Below are 20585 nucleotides of genomic sequence, written 5' to 3' on the forward strand. Positions count from 1 at the left end.
ACCCCCACATCAGGCTGCCCTCCGCTCTTTGAAGGGCAATTTGCAGGAGATTTCTCACATATTCAGAAAAAAAAATTGTCACTATCCTTCAATTCCTATCTCCTTGTTGTTCTCTTTCTCTGAATTAGCTGTGCAGCTACTTCACCATTGTCATGGCAAAGTGGCCTCTATGACAAGCATTCTACACTGCCTGTGGCATTCTCTCTGACACCCTCAGAGCCATGAAACCAGTTCCAAGGAAGGCTCTTCTCTATTCAGGCCTTCCTTTCCCAGAGGACTTGTGGTCTGTTCTATAAAGAAATACAGACCCTCAGATTTATGTATTCCTAAAGCGTCTGATGCTGGCTTTCTTCTCAGGATCACTCTTAGAAAGATGACAGGAGCTAGAGGGGAAGTATGGACTCTAAAACTTTTAAAAAGCAAGCAAAGCTCTGTGATAGTTTTGAACAGATGTTAAGTGGGGGTTAGGTCACCGGAGGTAGGGGTGAGACACCATGGAAAAGGAAGAATCAGGTTCTACTCTCACTTCCTCTTTGAGATATCCTGGGACAGTCCTTATCTACTCCTTCTCTAATAAGTCAGCAGCAATAGTCCAGGACAGTGTTATCAACAGGGTACTATCAGGAGGGACAAGTTGATAAAAAAGAGAAAATGGGAAAAAGACAATTCCCATTAAAACACACAGCTAGAATTTCAGACAATAGTAACTTGATGGAAGAGAGGGCTGGAGGAATGAGGGAACCAGAGAGATATGAGAATGTGCCCAAATCCTTACTAGTCAGTGGAAAATGAAAATATTGAATTTGTTTTTAAAAAATTAATAGGAGTAAATAATCATGAACAATTTTAAGGACACATATGGACAAAAACAGAATGTTTAGTTTTTAAAGCATCAGAAGGAAACACAACCCAAAGAAAAACAGGAAAGGAGAAAACAAGAACAAAAGGGAGAAAACAAAGAAATAAAAAAGCACATGAAATACAGTGACAGGAACAATTTCTAATATTACAGTCCTTGACAAATATACCTGGAGTAAGCACACATTCTAAAGGATAGAAGTTTTCAGGCTGGAGCTAACAAACTCAAAAGTTGAACAGAAATTATTTGCAAGAGAATGCTTTAAACAGAGAAGACACAGAAAAACAATGGGAAAGTTGAAATAGGTAAATCTGAAGTAGAGGATGTCTTGCTCTCCGACAATAGAGATTATAAATCAAAAACATCAAAAGGGACAAAGGAATGTCTAGTAAGTGAAACAGAGGAGTAGGGAGATGACACTCATAGTCACACATATGCCTGAATATAGCCTCCTACTGTATCAAGCAACACTGACAGAATTTCAAAAAGAAATAAAGAAAACCACAATTTTCATTTTTAATGGAGACAGAAAGATTATTTCAAAAGACATTGGCCAAAAAATTTTCTAACCCATAAAAACATCAAGCCACAAATTCAAGAATTTCTAAAAACCCTCTGAATAAACACAAAGACCTCATTCAGTTAAATCCTGAAAAGCAAAGAGCAAGAGAATAATCTCTAAACCATCTGGAGGAAAAAAATGACAAAACAACAACAGTAAGATCACCTCCTCACTTCCTGGTTGGGAATGAGGGCAGCCTGATGAAAATGCAATATTTTCATGAAGTGCTGAAAGGTCATAGCCTTCATTGAGAATACTACACTCAGTGAACATGTCCTATCCAGATGAATAGAAAAATAGACAAAAGATCTAAATAGACATTTTGCCACAGAAGAGACATAAGTGCTCAGTAAGCATATGGAAAAAAATGTTCAACTGTAAATGGGATTATAATCCTTTTCTGCTACTTCATTATTAGTATATAGAAATGGAACAGACTTGTGCATATTAATTGAATTTTGATTCCTGCAACTATACGGAATTCATTCATTGGACCCAGATTAACATTTTACAAAGACATAGAGATGGTCAATGCACACAATGAAAAATGTTCAACAAACTTATCATTAGGGAATTACAAATCAAAATCACATGAAACATCACCTCACACCTGTCAGAATGGTTAGAATCAAAAAGATAAGAAACAGCAACGTGTTGGTGAGGATATGAAGCAAAAGGAACCCTTGTGCAAATTGGTACAGCCACTGCGGAAAACAGAATGGAGGTTCCTCAAAAAATTAAAAATAGAATTAAGACATGATCCGGTAATTCCACTACTGGGTATTTACCCAAAGAGAACCAAAACACTAAAATGAAAAATAATATGCACTCCTATGTTTATTGAGCATTAAATACAATAGCTGAGACATGGAAGTGCCCATTGATAGATGAATGGACAAAGAAGATGTGTATATAAATACAATGGAATATTACTCAGCCATAAAAAGGTTGCCATTTGCAACCACATGGGTGGACCTAAAGGGTAGAATGCTAAGTGAACCAAGTCAGACACAGAGAGACAAACACCATATGATTTCACTTGTATGTGGAATTTAAGAAATGAAACACAAATCCACACAAAGAAAAAAAGGAGATAAACAGAAAAACAGACTCTTAAATACAGAAAACAATCTGTTATCACTAGAGGGAAGGGTGGGGAGATGGGTGAAGTAGATGAAAGAGATTAAGAGTACACTTCACATGATAAGCACTGAGAAATGTATAGAATTGTTGAATCATTGTATTGTACACATGAAACTAATGTAACCCTTTATGTTAATTATACTTTAATTAAAAAAAGAAAATGTTCTGTGTCACTGGTCATCAGGAAAATGGAAAAACCACAGTTGGATACAGCGACACATTGACAGAATGGTTAATTATTTTCTTTGAATGTCAAAACTTAATGTGTTGAGGTTGTAGAACAGCTGAAACTCTCATTATTTTTGGTGGGGAAATAAAATGATACAACCACTTTGGGAAAAGTTCTGGCAGTTTTTAAAAAACATAAAACTAAACATACAATCACATCCCAGCCATTCCATGTCTAGAGAAATGAAAACATGTGTTCACCAAAAGACTTAGACAAGAATGTTCACAGCAGCTTTATCCATAAAGGCCCTAAACTGAAAACAGGCCAAGTGTCCATTAACAAGAGAATGGAAAAACAAACAAAAAAAACCTAGTAAATTCATACAATGGAATAAAATGCTACCATAAAAAGTAATTATGTTTAGGAGGACTTGCAATGCCACGGATGAATCTCAGAAGACATTATGCTGTGTGAAAACAACTTTATGCAAAATAGTACACCTGTTGATTCTATTGTGATTTTTCTCATTGCAACAAGTTTCACCCATTTGAAATTTTGTGTATAAATGGTATCCTCCAAAGAAAAACTGCAAATAAGCTGAATTCTATTTAAGGTTATTCACACTGAAATTTATGAAGAAGTGTATTGGTGTCTATGATTTACTTTAAAATGCACCCAAAATGAGATCAATTAATGTATGGATAAGAGAGATAGATGGATAGATAGATGAGTGGATATGTGAGGGGAAAAAAGTGGAATGTTAATGGTAAGATCTAAGTGGTAATTTTATAGGTGTTCACTACAAAATTGCAAAAACTTTCCTGAATGTGTGAAAATTTTTATAACACATTGGACAAAAATACACAAGACCCTTAGGACAAAGATTGTCAAATTTTACTAAAAGCTATAGAAGATTTTTTAAAATTTCTTTTTAGCATAACAGAATTCATTGTTTTTGCACCACACCCAGTGCTCCATGCAATATGTGCCCTCCTTAATACCCAACACCAGGCTCATCCAACTCCCCACATCCCCCTCCAAAACCTTCAATTTGTTTCTCAGAGTCCATAGTCTCTCATGCTTTGTCTCCCCCTCCAATTTCCTCCAACTCACTTCTCCTCTCCATTTCCTAATGTTCACCGTGTTATTCCTTATGCTCCACAAGTAAGTGAAACCATAAGATAATTGACTCTCTCTGCTTGGGACTTATTTCACTCAGCATAAATCTCTTCCAGTCCTGTCCATGTTGATACAAAAGTTGGGTATTCATCCTTTCTGATGGAGGCATAATACTCATGGTATATATGGACCATATTTTCTTTATCCATTAGTCTGTTGAGGGGCATCTTAGCTCTTTCCACAGTTTGGCAACTGTGGTCATTGCTGCTATGAACATTGGGGAAAAGATGGCCCTTCTTTCCACTACATCTTTCCACTACATCTGTATCTTTAGGGTAAATACCCAGTAGTGCAATTAAAGGGTCATAGGGTAGCTCTATTTTTAATTTCTTAATGAATCTCCACACTCTTTTCCAAAGTGGCTGCACCAACTTGCATTCCTACCAACAGTGTAAGAGGGGTCCCCTTTCTCCACAACTCTCCAACAAATGTTATTTACTGTCTTGTTGATTTTGGCCATTCTAACTGGTGTAAGGTGGTATCTCAATGTGGTTTTGATTTGAGTCTCCCTGATGGCTAATGATGATGAACATTTTTTCATGTGTCTGTTAGCCATTTGTACGTCTTCTTTGGAGAAGTGTCTGTTCATGTCTTCTGCCCATTTTTTGAAGAGATTCTCTGTTTTATGTGTGTTGAGTTTGAGGAATTCTTTATAGATCTTAAATATCAGCCCTTTGTCTGTACTGTCATTTGCGAATATCTTCTCACATTCTGTGGGTTGCCTCTTTGTTTTGTTGACCGTTTCCTTTGCTGTGCAGAAACTTAGATCTTGATGAAGTCCCAAGAGTTCATTTTTGCATTTGTTTTCTTTGCTTTTGGAGACATGTCTTGAAAGAAGTTGCTGTGGCTGATATCGAAGAGATATCAGGTTACTGCCTTTGTTCTCCTATAGGATTTTGATAGATTGCTGCCTCAAGTTGAGGGCTTTTATCCATTTTGAGTTTATCTTTGTGTATGGTGTAAGAGAATGGTCAAATTTCATTCTTCTATACATAGTTGTCCAATATTGCCAGCACCATTTATTGAAGAGACTGTATTTTTCCTCCAGTTGTATTTTTTTAATTTAACCAACTTAGATTAAACTTTATATGAAAGAATACAGATCTGAGACCAGCTAATGCAACTTTGAAAAAGGAAAGTGTAAGAACTTGTCTAACAGATTCCTCAAGATATTATCAAGCCATAATAATAATAACATGCAGTATTGGTACAAGAACAGACAAATTGGCCAAAGAGAGAGCTTAGAGGAAGATCCACATGTGTATATAGGAATATCATAGGGGACAGATATGGCCTCATGAGTCAGCTGGGCAAGGATGAGTTGATTAGTGGATAGTGCTTAGAGACTGGCTTCCTAAATGGGAAATAGAAAATGGAATCCCTTCTGAAACCACATACAAAATGAATACCAGATGGATTACTTGGAAAACGTAAAAACTATAATGTTATTGAATGACCATCCAATAAACTATCTTGTAACCTAATGGTAGAGCACTTCTTACCCAACTTCAGAACTGCAAACAAGCTCATCCTAGATTCTCCACTCCCCTCATTTTCCTGGTTGACCCTAGTGCAGTGATTGACTCCCCCTCCCCCAGTCACATCAGTTCCTAAAAGCACACACCAGAGGCTCAGATGCCTGTGTTTCAGTCATCACTCAGACAGAATCCCAGTTTATAATCAGCTAAAACATTTTGCCATATCCTCTATTAAAACTACAGGGGGGAAAAAATGGAGGTGCCTGGGTGGCTCAGTTGGTTAAGCAACTGCCTTCGCCTCAGGTCATGATTCTGGAGTCCCAGGATCGAGTCCCACGTTGAGCTCCCTGCTTGGCAGGGAGTCTGCTCTCCCTCTGACCTCTCCACTCTCACACTCTCTCTCTCTCAAATAAATAAATAAAATTTTTTTAAAACTATAGAAAAATAACATTAAATGAAATTGACATTATATTTAAAAACCACCAAAGCACAATCAATATGTAAACAACAGAAACAACAAGTTTGTTTTGGTGGTAAGATTATAGTCTGTTAGTTTTACCTGTGTACTTTTATAGATTTGACAAATTGACTGAATTGAGCAGATATTAAGGGGTAAAACTTGTTTTCCCCAAGGCAAATGGGAACCTGCTTTGAGTGGGTGTGTGACCACATTGCTCTAGGGGAGGAAAGATGTTGATAGACAGTGCCCATAAAGAGAAACACTGGGTTTCAACTTCCTTTGTATGCTCCACATTCAAGATCATGCTGAACATTCAGTAACACTGTATTGAAATGAAATCTCATCCACTGAGGCTGCAAAAGAACAAACCTAACTGCAAGTGTATGCTTTTATTTTCAAAGTCTGGCAAATACACAGGTAGGAGCATGTACACACACACACACACACACACACACACACACACATACACAAGCACACCCTCTGAGTTCCCGGAACGTCTGTGAATCTGTCCTGGTGAAGCATTGATTTCAAGGTTGAAAGGAAGCTTCCATTTGTATTCCCACTGGCATCTCATTCTGCCAGTTTGCTCCTAACTGGGGACAATGGGAACAGGGTTCACTGAGTTAAGAACATTCCTCTCCTTGGACAAATTTTACATGGTCTTCCTCCTTAATAAATATATTCATATATTTCTGATGAAAATATTGTCAACCTTTGACTTTCAACTCTAAGATCTCATGTTTTAAAGTTCTTGTTATCAAATATGAACTCTGACAAGCAACTTTTAAATCGGTGACAATGTGGTTAACATAGGCATGAAACGTGCCCCAGGCTGAGGCAGAACTTCATTAGCTCCGGAGGGTGCAGGAATGAAGATGAGCCCGTGCACTGATGAAAGGTTTATTTTTGTTTGTTTGGTTGGTTTTTTTTTTAATTAAAAGCTTTGTCTTTTAGTTGGGATTGGCATCCTTACGCATTTTGGAAGTGGAGTCTAAACAGATGCTTTGGATGTGTGGAAAGATGACGGGAACCAGAAGCAGCAGAAGTGCCTTTGCAACTTTAAAAAAGTGCATTTTGCAAGAGTTTTTGCAAGATTGAGTATTTCTCTATATTAACCAAGCATGTATTTTGCATCTAAGACAAGCCCTGTACTAGACTCTGGGACTTCATGAACAACATGACCTCCCTTCCTTTATATTCTCCCTCCCTCCTCCTCTCTCTTCCTTATCCCATTTCCATCTCCTTTATTTCTTACCTTCTGCAATTATTTAACTAAGAAACTTCTGTGTGAATAACGACCTGCTCCCTGTCTTGAGATATCAAGAATGACTCTCCCTTTTGCCTCCAGGAACATGGAATCTGGCCAAAGCACAACGCACATGTGCACAAGAAGTCAAAACCCAATAGGAAAACTGGATGCATTAAATAACAAAATAGGAGAGATGTTACAAGATAACAGCATAAAATAGATGCAAATGAAAAAGTGGGTCTCTAGATAGATCAAAGGAAAGGGAGATCACTTTGCTGGGGAAGGCTTTTTTTCTCAGTTAGGCAAGTGAGCCTTTATGGAGCAACTAGAGAGACAAACTGTGTTTATTTGAAATGGATCTTGCTGAACACCTAGGCGATGTGAGAGCCGAGGTAGAGTACAAAGGAAGGTTACTAGCAAGGTGGAGGTGAACAGGGAACGTGCAGGTTTGGGAAGGGTGCTGGGTAGCTGGGGAAAAGGAGCATGGCAATTGGACTGGGACAGAAGTTCCTTCAGGGAAATGCAGGAGAAACACAGGTGTTCCACCTGCCTCCTTTGTCCCAGTGAATGTGAATTCAGACAGAATTTGGACAGGAGCCCGGAGAAGTGCACTGGAACAACTCATTTAAAAGATGGCATCAGAGCACACCTGCCAGGCAGTGTTTCCTGAATGCTTGTGAGTAGCCCCTTCCCAGGACCTGACTTCATCGGCCATCAAAATTAAGGGGAAAATAATTCTTAAAGAGATCTCCTTCTGGATCATGTTGTATGAGGCCAGTTTCTTTCACCAAGTGTCTATTGGACTCCAGGCTTAAAAAGATCCAACAGATGAATCCATGCTTTAACCTGATCATATGATTGGTATCATTTTTCCATAGTTGATGCAAGTCGAACATAGTAATTAGCTAACAGGAAATATGGGACAATATACTTTCTTCGTGACTGTACCTTAAACCTTTTTCTAAGAAGCCTAAGGGGAGTTTCTGGATCTATTAAGTAACGATGACTGCCTAATGAAGCTTATTATTTTTTTTAAAAATCCCCCTGGTGTCCTTTCTGACCTTTGCCCTATCTTAATAATAGAAAGCAGTAATTGTATAAAACGTCTAATTATTGAGTAAATTTTAGGGGGGGTCACATAAAAATTATCTGCAGACTTAGAATATTTGATGGTCTTCAGATAGAAAAAAATCAATAAGTACAGAAATACTAGTGAAAGTTTTCCAAGTATGGTAGGTAGAAGTCACTGGATACCAGTAAGTACCAGTAAGTGGCCTTCAAGGTATACAAGTAAGATGATATGGCTGCTTCACAGAAAGAGGGCAGCGCCTTGAGCTCTAACCGTCTAGTTGGGCAAAGGAGGCTGAGACCCCGCCCCCACCTACACTGACAAAACCTACAACAAACAGCAAAATTCCTCGGAGGAGGAACGGCAAGTCCCTCACCCATGGAAGATTGTGCTGCTAATGAATCATGGTACTCTTTCTGGTCAGTCTGAATGCAATCTCAGAATCCTTCTCAACCCACTGCATCAACGGGCAGTACCGATTTATAAGAATTTTTATATGAGAGAGAATCTATTTGCTCTCCTGACATGGATTCATACCTCTATGATGAGCTAATAATACACTGGGAGAGGAAAACATGGAATAGGAGAACCCAGCCCTCTGGAAGACAGCACGCCAAGCCGGTGTTACCCACGCTTTTGTTCATACACTTGACAAATTGCTGCAGAGGACCTGCCAAGTGCTGGGGACCTGGAAATGAAGAAGGAATGCTCAGTACCTGCCCCATTGAAACTCACCTTCCAATAGAATTCCTTGTTAATCTCTACAAACACATGTAATTGCAAATGGAATAACATCTAGTATTTTAAAGAAAAAAATCATATCAACAGCGTGGTGATGGGGTGATGGAGCATTGGGGGGAGTTACTAGGTTGAATAACATAAAGTTGCCATTTTTCTAGGTCAAGAATGGCCAAATATCAACAGCTTTATACATCTGAATCTAATTTAACAAGATGGTCAGACAATCCCCCTCAACAGGGTGGCACTTGAGCTGATTATCCAACAAGAGGAAGACACAGGCATGAAAATACGTGGAGCAAAGCTCTCCTGACAAGGGAAGAGCAGGTGGGAAAGCAACGAGGCAGGAAATCCAGAACTGAGGGACAGGCCGTCCAAGCGGGTGAGTCACAGAGAGCCATGCAGAGTGGGTGGGAGGCGCGGCTGAAGAGACAGACAGGAGGCCCGCGAAGCCGGCAGGCCAAGATCTTAGGTAAGAAGTATGGATTTTCTTCTAGTTGCGATGGAGGTTTTCAGCAGGGGAGTCATATGATCTAATAAAAGCAAATTGTAGAAAATTGCTCTGGCTGCTGTATGGGAAATGGGAAAGAAGGAATGGCAGCAGAAAACAGTTCAGAAGGATATTGATGTGTTCAAGGGAGGCTCGATCATGGCTTAAATGAGGCTGGCAACAGAGAGGCAAGTGGGCATGGCTGGGGTCCAGCCAGATACATAGTGAGGGTAGAGCTGCCCAGCCTCATGGTAGTAAGAATGACAGTCATGCTAATCATAAGCAAAACCCACCGAGGATGATCGTCTGTAGAATACTTGCTATGTGCCAGGCCTGTTGCTAAGCATTTTGCACACGCTCTTTATTTTAATTCACACAAAAAGTCTATAAAGTAGATACTATTATTATCCACACTCTGCAAATGAGAGAACAACTCAGAAAAGTTAAATAGCTTGTCCGAGAACATATGGCCACTAAGTGCTGAAACTGGAATTTAAAATAAAAGGGTCTGATTCCCAAGGCAGAGTTCCAGACTCTTCTAGGTTCTACTCATCAAACCATAAGTCCACAGAGAGGTAAGCATATGCAGTGGATGCCTAAGGAGGGGAGATGAGGTCAGGGAAATTTCCACAGAAGGCATTCCAGCAGTGAGGCAGGAATGGAAAAAAAAGGGTTGTGGAAGTGGGAAGTAAAATGAAGCTGAAGTTTTAGTGAGTGATAGCTACCTAAGCACCAAGATGTGTCTTTTCTTAAACAGCCCTTTCCCACTCTATGAAATGCACTGGTTTGTTAATCAGGTGAGTGTATCCTTCCCTCAGATACAGCTTCCTACCCTATCTGCAGCTGGCCCATTTTCTACAATTCTCTACAAGGCTATAAAACTCAAACATACCCAAACATGATAGTCTTTTGCCTAGTTGCAACAGAATCTTCAAGAAACCATGCTTCTTCAAGAAGACCACAATCACCAGCAATGATACGCTGGGATGCATCCCACCGACTTGGGCCTTAAATCTCTTTGTGCCTCTACACAGTTCTGGTGAGTTGGATCTAGGATTCTTCTGGATGAGTATGTTCCTTCATTCATTGGGAGAAATATTTGGAGTTTAAGTGAGCGTGCAATAAAAGTTTAAATGTGAAAAAAAAAAAAAAAAGGCCACTTGAAATGGGTAGTCTGGTTGCAAAGCTCATTGAACCAAGTCATCCAACAGAATAGTTTTTCCTGAAAAAAAATTTAAAAAGAGCAAGGCTCTTTTGCATCTGAGACTTCAGGCCTTCTGAGGGGGAAGCAGAGCTACAAATGTGGAAGAACGCTGAAAGCAGAGCTGTGGGCGAAGACCAGGTGGGAAGTCTACACCCACGTGGGGTATGGACAGGACCAGAAGGGCCTCTCCCTCTCGCTTGGTAATTTCATTTTTGGATTCAAATGACATATTATCGTTGGCTCTCAATAATCCATCATTGGACTCTGTCCTAGGTAAGTCACTCACTGACACCTGCTCTGCCCCTTCCAGGAGCTGACAGCAGGGCCTGGCTTGCAACACACGAGGTTGACACTTCTGTAAGTAGCTGAGTGCAGACCCCTGACTGTATTCCTGGTCAAAGTCACCCGGTGGGATATTTTTCTCCTTTGAGTAATCGGTGTCTTTCTCCTTGAATAAAAAGACCCTCAAGAGTTATATTCACATACAACTAAATACAGCACATCTTTTAGCATTTCTCCTCCAGCCAGTGCCTCTCTGTTGGGACTAGATCGAGCTACTTTGTTAAGTTGCTTCTCTGTTGGTGTTCATAATAAAGCTTACTTAATATGAAAAAGACTGTGATTGCCGAACATTATCAAGACTCCACATTCCATGTTTTATATGTTCACATCAGACAGCAAAATTAATTAACTCACAGCATTCGGAGGTCTGGGAACTTCATGAGTCAAGGGTCATAGAGAACCCGGGAAAATCTTGATTATAATGAAATGTTAACAGCTAATTATACATCTGAACAGGGAAGATCAATATGACACTGCCAAGCCTCGTTCTCTAATTGCCTCGTGGTGCAGCAGAATGCCTGGTAAAGGTGCCTTACAAACTGATCTGGGAACGTGAGTCCCAAAGGCAACCAGAAGGCAGAAGACACCGTGGGCTGTTGAGCTCTGTGGGTTTTTACCTCTGTTCTCCAGCTCAGGCAAATCACTCGGTGTTGACTTCTTCCCATCAATTTGGTGGTCCACAACCATCAGTTACGGTCATATGGCAGCAAGACCTTCATTTCCCGGCTTAATAACACGGCCTCTCTTTCAGTGGTCTATGATGTTTGTAAAATCAAGATGAACATGTTGAGTCTGAATCCATGGAAGAATTTGCCTTTTCTCACTTAAGCAAGTGCTGAAATAGGGGCAGCGCCATGATGGTTATCCCAAATAAAGCCTCTCCATGCAGGCAGTTGAGACCAATTAGCCTCTTGCTTTTCTGAGGATGGGACCACAGACTACAGAGAGATCCATTGTAGTAGCTGTGATTCCTTAATAACCATAGGTACCTGCTTTCTGTCCCAGAGTCGGCACTGAGGCAGAATGACAGAAACACATGAGACTATGACAAACGTTGAAGATGCTGTTCTCATAACAATGCTGGGCTTATTTCCAAGTCTCTGAATGAAATGAACCATTCCAATAAAGCTTGCATAGGTGTGTCTACACAGTAGACCACCACCTCACCGAGAGATCTCAGTTCTAGGTAGAAGAACTCTGTATTACCAGGAAGGGTAGGCTACCTGTTGAAACAAAGAACCTTCAAATCTCAATGCGTTTACCCACAGAAATGTATTTCTTGTTCCTTTCACAGTTCCATGTGTATCAGCAGTTGGATTTAGGGGTGCTCTGTGGGAAGGTCCTGGCTTCTTCCATCTAGTGGCTCCACCACCCCTAGGATAGGGCTTCTCAACCTTAGCACCAGTGACATTTTGGGCTGAATCTCTCTGCGTTATGGGGGGCTATCCCGTGCATTACAGGCAGGATGTTTAACAAATCCCTGGCTTTGACCCACGGGACGCCAAGATCCTCTCTTAGTTGTGACCACCTGAAATGTCTCCAGATACTGTCACATGTCACCTGAGAGCCCAAACTGCCTCCTACCTTCCTACTCTCCTACCTCCCCCACCCTTGGGTGAAGACCCATTGCTCTAGGACTTGACAAGCTGCTATTCCATCTTCTACATTCAGCCAGCTAATAAAAGAAAATGGAGAAGGCACATCCACTCATGGATACCTCAGCCCTGAGGTGACACACTCACTTGAATTCACATTTTACTGGTGAGAATTAATCACGTGTCTCCCTCTAGAATCAAGGAGGCTGGGAAATGTCTTCCAACTTGAAGTCCAAGAAGAAAAGAAGAACTGAAATCTGATGAGTGCTAGCTGTTTCTGCCCCCAACTGTCTAATAGAGAGAAATACAGACACGAAGGGGCATGTGGGACACGGAGAAGGTCATTATCAGACAGGTGTTCCCAGACTTTCTTGACTGCAGCCTTGGTTCCTTCACTTTCCTCCACTCCCTCTCCCTTTGGAGATTTCCATCATGGACAACTAGTTTCTTTGTCTTTCTAGATGCAAAATTGAGGCAAGTGTGGGGGTAGGGCGTTAGAAAAGGAAGAAATAGACAGTCTAGGACTGTGCGAGAAGAAGCAGCTTTCCAGAAGTGTGAGGGAGAATGGAGAGGGAGGACTGTGGTATATAAAGAAAGTAGATGTGAGAGAAAAGGGGGATTTTTAAAAGTGTATACATTGTGACATTTGAGAAATACAATTAAAATTTAATTTATGTTGAAATTACTAGTCACTGAAACTGCATCCCCTTGACCTCATGATGTGCCTTTAATAGGATTAAAAATAATTAGGGTTTAGGTGTATGTAGCTAGGGAAAGAGTTCTATTAGTCAACTAGTGGAATAAAACCAGGGAAGGCTTGGTCTGTGATTGGAAATGAATATGCTTTCTCTGCAGTTACTGGGTCCAGAGGAAACCAAGCGTGTGCTAACCAGCACATGAAGGTCCGGAGGAGAAAGTGAAGTTGAGTGTTTGTGGCCAAGATAGATAATTGTACACCACCTAGGAGCTCAAGAAGACTAGTGCTTCTTTAATTTTCAGAGGCATGTAATGTCTCATTTAAATGAAGATTGTGGTCCAGTGTGCCTGAGGAGCAGCCTGAGAATCTGCATTTCTAATGAGCTCATGCATGATGTGAATGCTGCTGGTCTACAGACAATATTTGTGTATCAAAGAGGTAGTAAAACAATATGCATTCAGAATATATGCATGAAGTTGACCCTGGTGAAAAAAGTCATTTGCCCAAATAGACTCGGAAATTCTGATGCCTTTAAGAACCATCAGGTACATTAGCTCTTTTCAGAATTTGTGTGTGTGTTAGAGGTCATACCAAGGCTTATAAACATCTGAACTTCAGGGTATCTAAAGGGGAAGAGGGGAAGGAAGTGGTCACAGAGTCTCCAGGGAGACCGCAGTACAGTGTAAAGCAACCCAAAGCATTTTTATGATTAAGTGCTGAAATGAAGTGTTCTCACATTTCCTTTTCCCAGCCAAAGAGAGGTGTTATTGTCCTTTATAGCGAGATGGGTTTGCTCCTGAACAAGTCCGTCCACTTCCAGCCTCTGACTGAGGACTTGTGCAGCCAGATAAGATTCTGATAATATAACTAACACTTAATATTGTTACACCTCTACCTTGAACTCTTGCATCGCCAGGACCTGAACCTTTGAAAATTTGCCCACCATTTCTAATATCTTTAACCATTAAGAAGGATTTCAAGCAGTTAGAGTTTTTCACAGCTATACACATTTGCTCAGGTTAATCCTCCCTTTATTAATAAAAGTCTATTTAGTTGCAAAACAACTATAAAACAAACATTGAGATCCTTGGGATGTTTTCCCAAATGGACTCTGAAGTTGTTCATGCTCAGAACTATTAAAAGAATTCCTATTGTAAATATTATACTTTTTAACATGCCAGTTCTTTATTTGCTTCTCAACATCAAGGGCTGTGATGCCTATTCCCTCCTTGCTAATAACGGATTCATTTGTGGTGATGGTAAATTGCAATTATTCTTGTCTATATACCCTTATTGCTGTGCAAACGTCCTTCGTACTTATTTTCCGGTTCTGACAGTTGCCTGGACAACACGGTGGAGATAATACCATTGTCACTTACTGGTACCAAATAATGTTAACAATAGGTCCTATAAAATCAACAGAATGCTAAACAATTAGAAGGCCCTATTGAAAAATAGAAATTCAACACTAAGGTGCTTTGTGAAAAATGAAAGCTAGCCCCCAGTATAAGCTATTAGATACTTTGGAGACAGATCAGCAATACTTTGTGCCCTGAGGACATTCCCTCCTGTTCCATGACAGCCACTCAAATAGGCACAGATTGGGTTGCGAGCACTCTGAAGATTATACAGTTAGAGAAGGGACGTACACAACCTGCAATTGACGTTAAATCATTCTGCTTCTCCTCCTTTCTCCTTTGATTGCCTTGGAGAATACACACTTGTGGTGGCCTCCCACCTGAGAGTTACAGAAACCCCACCTCGGGATTCAGAGATGTTTCTCGTATTTGTGCATAGGGGAAATCACAGAACACTGAGTTCATGTTGGCTTAACCAACATGCAGAGGACCTTGGTTTGTGGCCATGTGCAGTGCGGTTTGTAATTTGCCGTTCTATCAACTGACATAGTCTTGCTAACTTTGATTATTTTGATTATTTTATTTTTATTTTATTTTATTTTTTGATTATTTTATTATTTTGATTATTTTATTTTTATTTTATTTTATTAATGTGTAATGAACACTTTAGGATGAAGACCTCTATATATACAATGATCATTAAAATAAACCCTTAGATGTTTATGTCACTTTTGATATTATCTTAGAGAAACAGAATTTGTTTTTAAAATTTTTAAAAAAATCCTAAGTTATATAGGACTCTACTAAGAAAAATCAATCCAAGGATTTTGTAATACCTTATATATAAGGTACAATTTAATCTAAGAAATAAAATATCTTGTTTGATTTGTTTGCAAATATATAAAAGGAGAGAGTAGCATCAATTGGTACATTATTGGGACAAAATAAGAACTAAGGCAATCTTTGTGGTGAATATTAATAAAAGCATAAGTCCCCCAACTTTTGGACAGATTCCATTTTTGTAACCAGATAAAAGCCATAGGAAATTACATGTTACCAGATACCCCTCAAGACATTATAGTGCAATCCCAGATCTCTTTAGGAAGTTAAGGATTTTGATTACCAAAGATTTTTTCCACCCAATGTTAGATGGATAGGTAGATAAATATAAATAGATAGCTATATATACATGATAGAGAAGGGGAAGGAGGCAGGCAGGCAGGCTAAAGGAAAGAGAAAGGAAGGAAGGAAGGAAGAAGGAAGATAGATGTGTATATGCAAAAATATATATATATATTTTTTTTCCACCTCAGCAACTTGAGAAGAGCTACATGGAGAAGTAAAGACAAGTAGTTGCAAAATAATTGGCTCAATGATTATTTTGTGCTTTCATTTTAATGATGGTTCCTTCTAGTGATCTCCATGTATTCCAGTCCACAATTCTTCCATCCTATTTGAGAAAGCTGCTCAATAACAATAGTAAATAAAAGCTCTCTATATCTACTGTTAATACCCTTTACTCTCTGAATTCTGGGCTTCACTGTCTTCAGTAAGAAGTCAGGATCTCATGATTTCATCAACTCCAAGACTGTACTTAGGTTTGAAGATACAGACGGGTGGGGGTGGGGAGTGAAAACTTAGCTCATATGTAAGCTTGTTTCTGCTTCACATGATGGAGAATACCTTGGTCTCGCAGTGCCCAGTGCTCTGAGTGAGAGGGTGAGCCAGGGAGAAGCTATGCCCCTGGCCCTCTCCAATAAGCTCCCAGCCAGAGGTAGGCAAGGGTGGAGAGTTTTCAGGCACTGGCATCCTGAATAAAACTTTATAAAATATTTATCGCATTTTTATGTTGCTGTTCTGGGTAGTGAGGGAGCAACCTCAAGGAGTACACATTCAAGGAGAGACACACATGAAATATTTAACTTTTTTTTTTTAACAACTAAGATTTTAACCATAAAGAAAAAAACTTAAGTACACTATTCTAATGCCAATCACAGTTCCCTTATTTCTTCTGGCTAATTCCAGATTACTTTTTTAGCTAGTGCTTTTTCAACACTTACCTATACCTGGCATAGCCCTCCAAGGCTCCAGGGGGTGGCAAACCAACAGGAGTACCGATTTCTTCCTTGCAGGGAGAGATCTCTCCAGAACTCCATCCTCATCAGATCATCCCCTGCTTAAGTCTGTATGGCTCCCTCACACTTGTAGGATGAAAATATGAACTCTAATATCAACCTGGCCTGGAAGAACCTGGGTGATGAACCCATGTGACTCTCAAGACTCCATTCCCACCCTGGATTCTCCACTCTAAGCCATGCGAAACTTCATGCAGTCCCCCAATCCCCAAGCTATCTGCACTGTGTTTTGAGCCCTCTTCTCTGCTAGGGTCTTGCTTTGCCACCCATCACCCCTCTTCATCGATTGAGGCCACACCAATCCTCACCTATAGCTGCGCTCAGATGTAGCACCCATCATGGGACCTAATGACCCTTTTGCTTGCCTGTCTTCTTCCAACTGGGGACTTCTGAGGTACGAGGCTTATTGTCTCTCTGGTGTACACCACCCCCACCCCCATGCCCCAGCATGGAATCAACACTGGGCCTGCATTTGGTAGGTGCTTGATGAGTTGAAACAAGAAGTTCTTGCTCCTGTGTACCTTCTCACTGGATGGCAGATGATCTCGTGTAGTGGAAAAGGGTGCTGGGTCTGGAATCAGGAGACTCAGGCTTGATCTTGTCTTGCTTATATGCCTATGATGAACTTGTGTGTGGCATTGAGTCCCATTTCCCCCCAGACCTGAACACAATCATGGCAACAGTGAAATGAATAAATGGGACAACACTTTAGATCTTTAACTGATAACAAGCGTGTGATTTCCATGGGGGACAACCCCCTCAGACCAAGGCTGTTCTTTTTCTCCTCTCCAGGGCTTGTGTAGACACAGAGGGCTGTGTTCAGTGGTGCTGGCCCCTGTTTCCTAGCCCTATGAGGGAGTGTGGCATTCTTGTCCCTCTCAGATCCCTTGTCGGGTATATAAAAATAGGAAAAACAGTTGTGACTTATTTTTAAAGGGGCAATATAACATTTGCTCTCTGGAAGACAAATGCACAGAACATCAGGCCCTATTCATCCAAGCCACACATCCCTTAGGCCAGCTGCCTTGGAGTTTTGGAGTCAGGAGCGTTTGTGAGTTTGCCTCAGTCTAGGCATATTGATTATTTGGCTGCTTAGTCCCTTATTCAGAGGCCTAGTCAATAAAAACTTACAAGGAAGGTTTGAAACCCCCCTATGGATCTGAATGGGATTGGAAAAGCAATGAGAACAGGACCAAGAGATATCTTTCCTTGAGTTCATTTTAAGGTCTAGATTTGGGGATACAGGCCAAGATGGTGGCCATGACATATATCCTGGGGGGCTGGGGGTGGGGAAGAGCGGAGAACAATGAATTCTCACATACATGCAGGAATAACAAGGAAAAGTAAGAAACAATCAAGCTTCGGGTGAAAATTAGGAGAGAAACCAACGTCTTTCTACTTTGCACGAGTCTATATTATGATTAGCACAGTCAATGCACATTACAAGACTGGAACTGACATCTTTGTCTGCAAAGTACATCAGGTAATTTGCGAACTAAATCTTCTCTTCCGTAACCCAATGTGGGTCTTAGGGGAGCTTGTCTGCTTGGGTGAGTACTAGTGGGAAAGGAAGCTTGTTAAATGGAAAGTCATCGGTGCATTATATGACAGTGTTCTCAGTACTTTGGGTACCCTGGCAGCTTGTACCAAGGAACAAAATGCATTGTGAAGCTACACTGGCCAGCAAGAATTTCCAGGTTCAAATGGCCTTGATTGTCCTGTAAATTCCCCTTGGAAGAGAGCTGACTTCAGAAGTGTCCATCAACCCAAGGCTTGCCAGAGGAAAACTCTACACTTCTTTTTGATCACGACACTCTCACTTATGCAAATCTTGGTAATCACTGTCACTCTCTACCCTAATCTTATCCTTCCAATCCTCCAAATTTCTATTTTGTATGATTAAGTCTTCACAATATCCATATTGCCCAATATGTTGATGAGCTTTTCCTTGCAAATGGGGCATGTTTGTGAGCCCTTGGATTCTTCAATGATACCACTTTCTAGTCTCCCCCTTTCTAGCCTCTTCATAGGTGAGGTGGCCCTCAGCCCCACGAAGGCACAGCCCCTGGGATGGGTGGGGGAAGGCCCCCAGCAGACTGCATGGTGCTTCATGACTTCATTACCGCTCCTCTAAGCCAGCCCAGAGCCTGGGCTAGTCCTGGAGAGCAAACCCAGAGCCTCCGCTGAGAAGTCATTCTTCCCCCAATTAGGAACTCAGTACAGTGCAGCTGGCAACAAAGCCTCCATAATCACTAGATGGTAGTCTGAGCATAAACACACTTGGGGACTCTGGGATGAGGGCTTTTCACCCCTCCCCAGCCCAGAAGGCATCTTAAGTGCACCAGACTCCAAAGGGGAAATGAAGGCCATTTATCTGCAAGGAGGAAGCGAGCGAAAACTCGTTTTAGAAATTGGTCTCTGTTCTCCTTTCCACGTTCCCTCGCTTCCTCCCCTCCTGCCTTCTCAGACTTCCTTCCTCCTTTCCTTCCTTCTTTTCTCTCTTCCTTCTCATTTCTTTTTCCCTTTAAGCCGCAGAGCTGTGAATTCAAATAAAATTGCATCTTTCAACTAAATATGTGAAGTGACTGAATGTAATAGCTCTGATGAAATCAGGGAGTGGCATGTCTCGGGTCCTTCCCTTCTCGGCCCCTCCACTGCAGGACACCCACCACACCTGTGCACACACCCACACGGATGCACATCTGTGCACACATGCAGACATGCACACACGTGCACATGCCAGCACACCCCTGTGCACACACCCACACTGATACTCACACAAGCACATGTCTGTGTACACATGTGCACAGACCCACCTGGACACACATCTGTAAATACATGTGCCCACATCCATACAGACACACTCCCACATGCATTCACACATACACACATGAACACACACCTGTACACATATGTGTGAACAGACCCACACACAGTCACACTGCACAGCGGGCCGTGCGGCTTCTGAAGGCCTGAGGGTTCCTTGGAGTCTACTCTGGAAACCGCTGTTTCAGTACATTTTGGAAACACCATGCGGGGTCAGACCCACTGGAATTTGGGGATAAAAATTTTGAATAAACTTGCTTCAAGCCAGAGAGCTTACCCTCCATTCATGAAATCCACTCTCCCCTTAAACTTGCAAAGGAAAATCCCCATGTAGCCTCACAGAGTAGCTGCAGCCATAGTTCCCCCTTCTAGATTCTGCAGGACAGGTGGGCACTGCACAAAAGCACACAACTGTGTGATCACCGGCAAGGGCTCACTATCGTGATGGTTTTCGGGGGTTACCAGCTCAACCCCGGGTGGCTGAGGGCAAGGGTGGGTTCCATTGTAGAATCAGGCATGACTTTTCCCCTCCTGTCCTCTCAGACCTGCCCTTTGTGTCCGTGAGCTGGGCAAGGTGTTCATCATCATCGCAACCCCCCTCTGCGCCCGGCCCCAGGGCATGGCTACCTACCAGGACCCCGCTACATGGACATGTGTCTCCCTATTGGTGTTTAAAGGCTCCAGCTCCAGCCTTTGGGACAGTTAATTTAGCATTAAAAATGCCACATGTAACATACAGTGAACTTACTCCCTGGAAAAGCTCATAAAGTTGAGTCCAGCTCCTTTCCTTCCTTTGCAGCAGACAGAGCTCTGTAGGGACTATCTCTTACACTCTGGGCTCAAGGCAACAGCTAGCCTGAGGCCAAAAGGAGAGTTGTGTCCTGGTCAATTAGGCCAGGTTTGAAAACAATTCACAGAATTTTCAGAAAAGTGACTTAAGGTCTTCTTTTCTTTTTTTTTCTTTTCTTTTTTTTTATTCATTTACTTGACAAAGAGATATCACAAGTAGGCAGAGAGGCAGGCAGAGAGAGG

The sequence above is a fragment of the Mustela putorius genome, unplaced genomic scaffold, assembly GCF_011764305.1.
Source record: "Mustela putorius furo isolate JIRA1106 unplaced genomic scaffold, ASM1176430v1.1 tig00003858_pilon_pilon_pilon, whole genome shotgun sequence".
Classification (NCBI taxonomy): domain Eukaryota; kingdom Metazoa; phylum Chordata; class Mammalia; order Carnivora; family Mustelidae; genus Mustela; species Mustela putorius.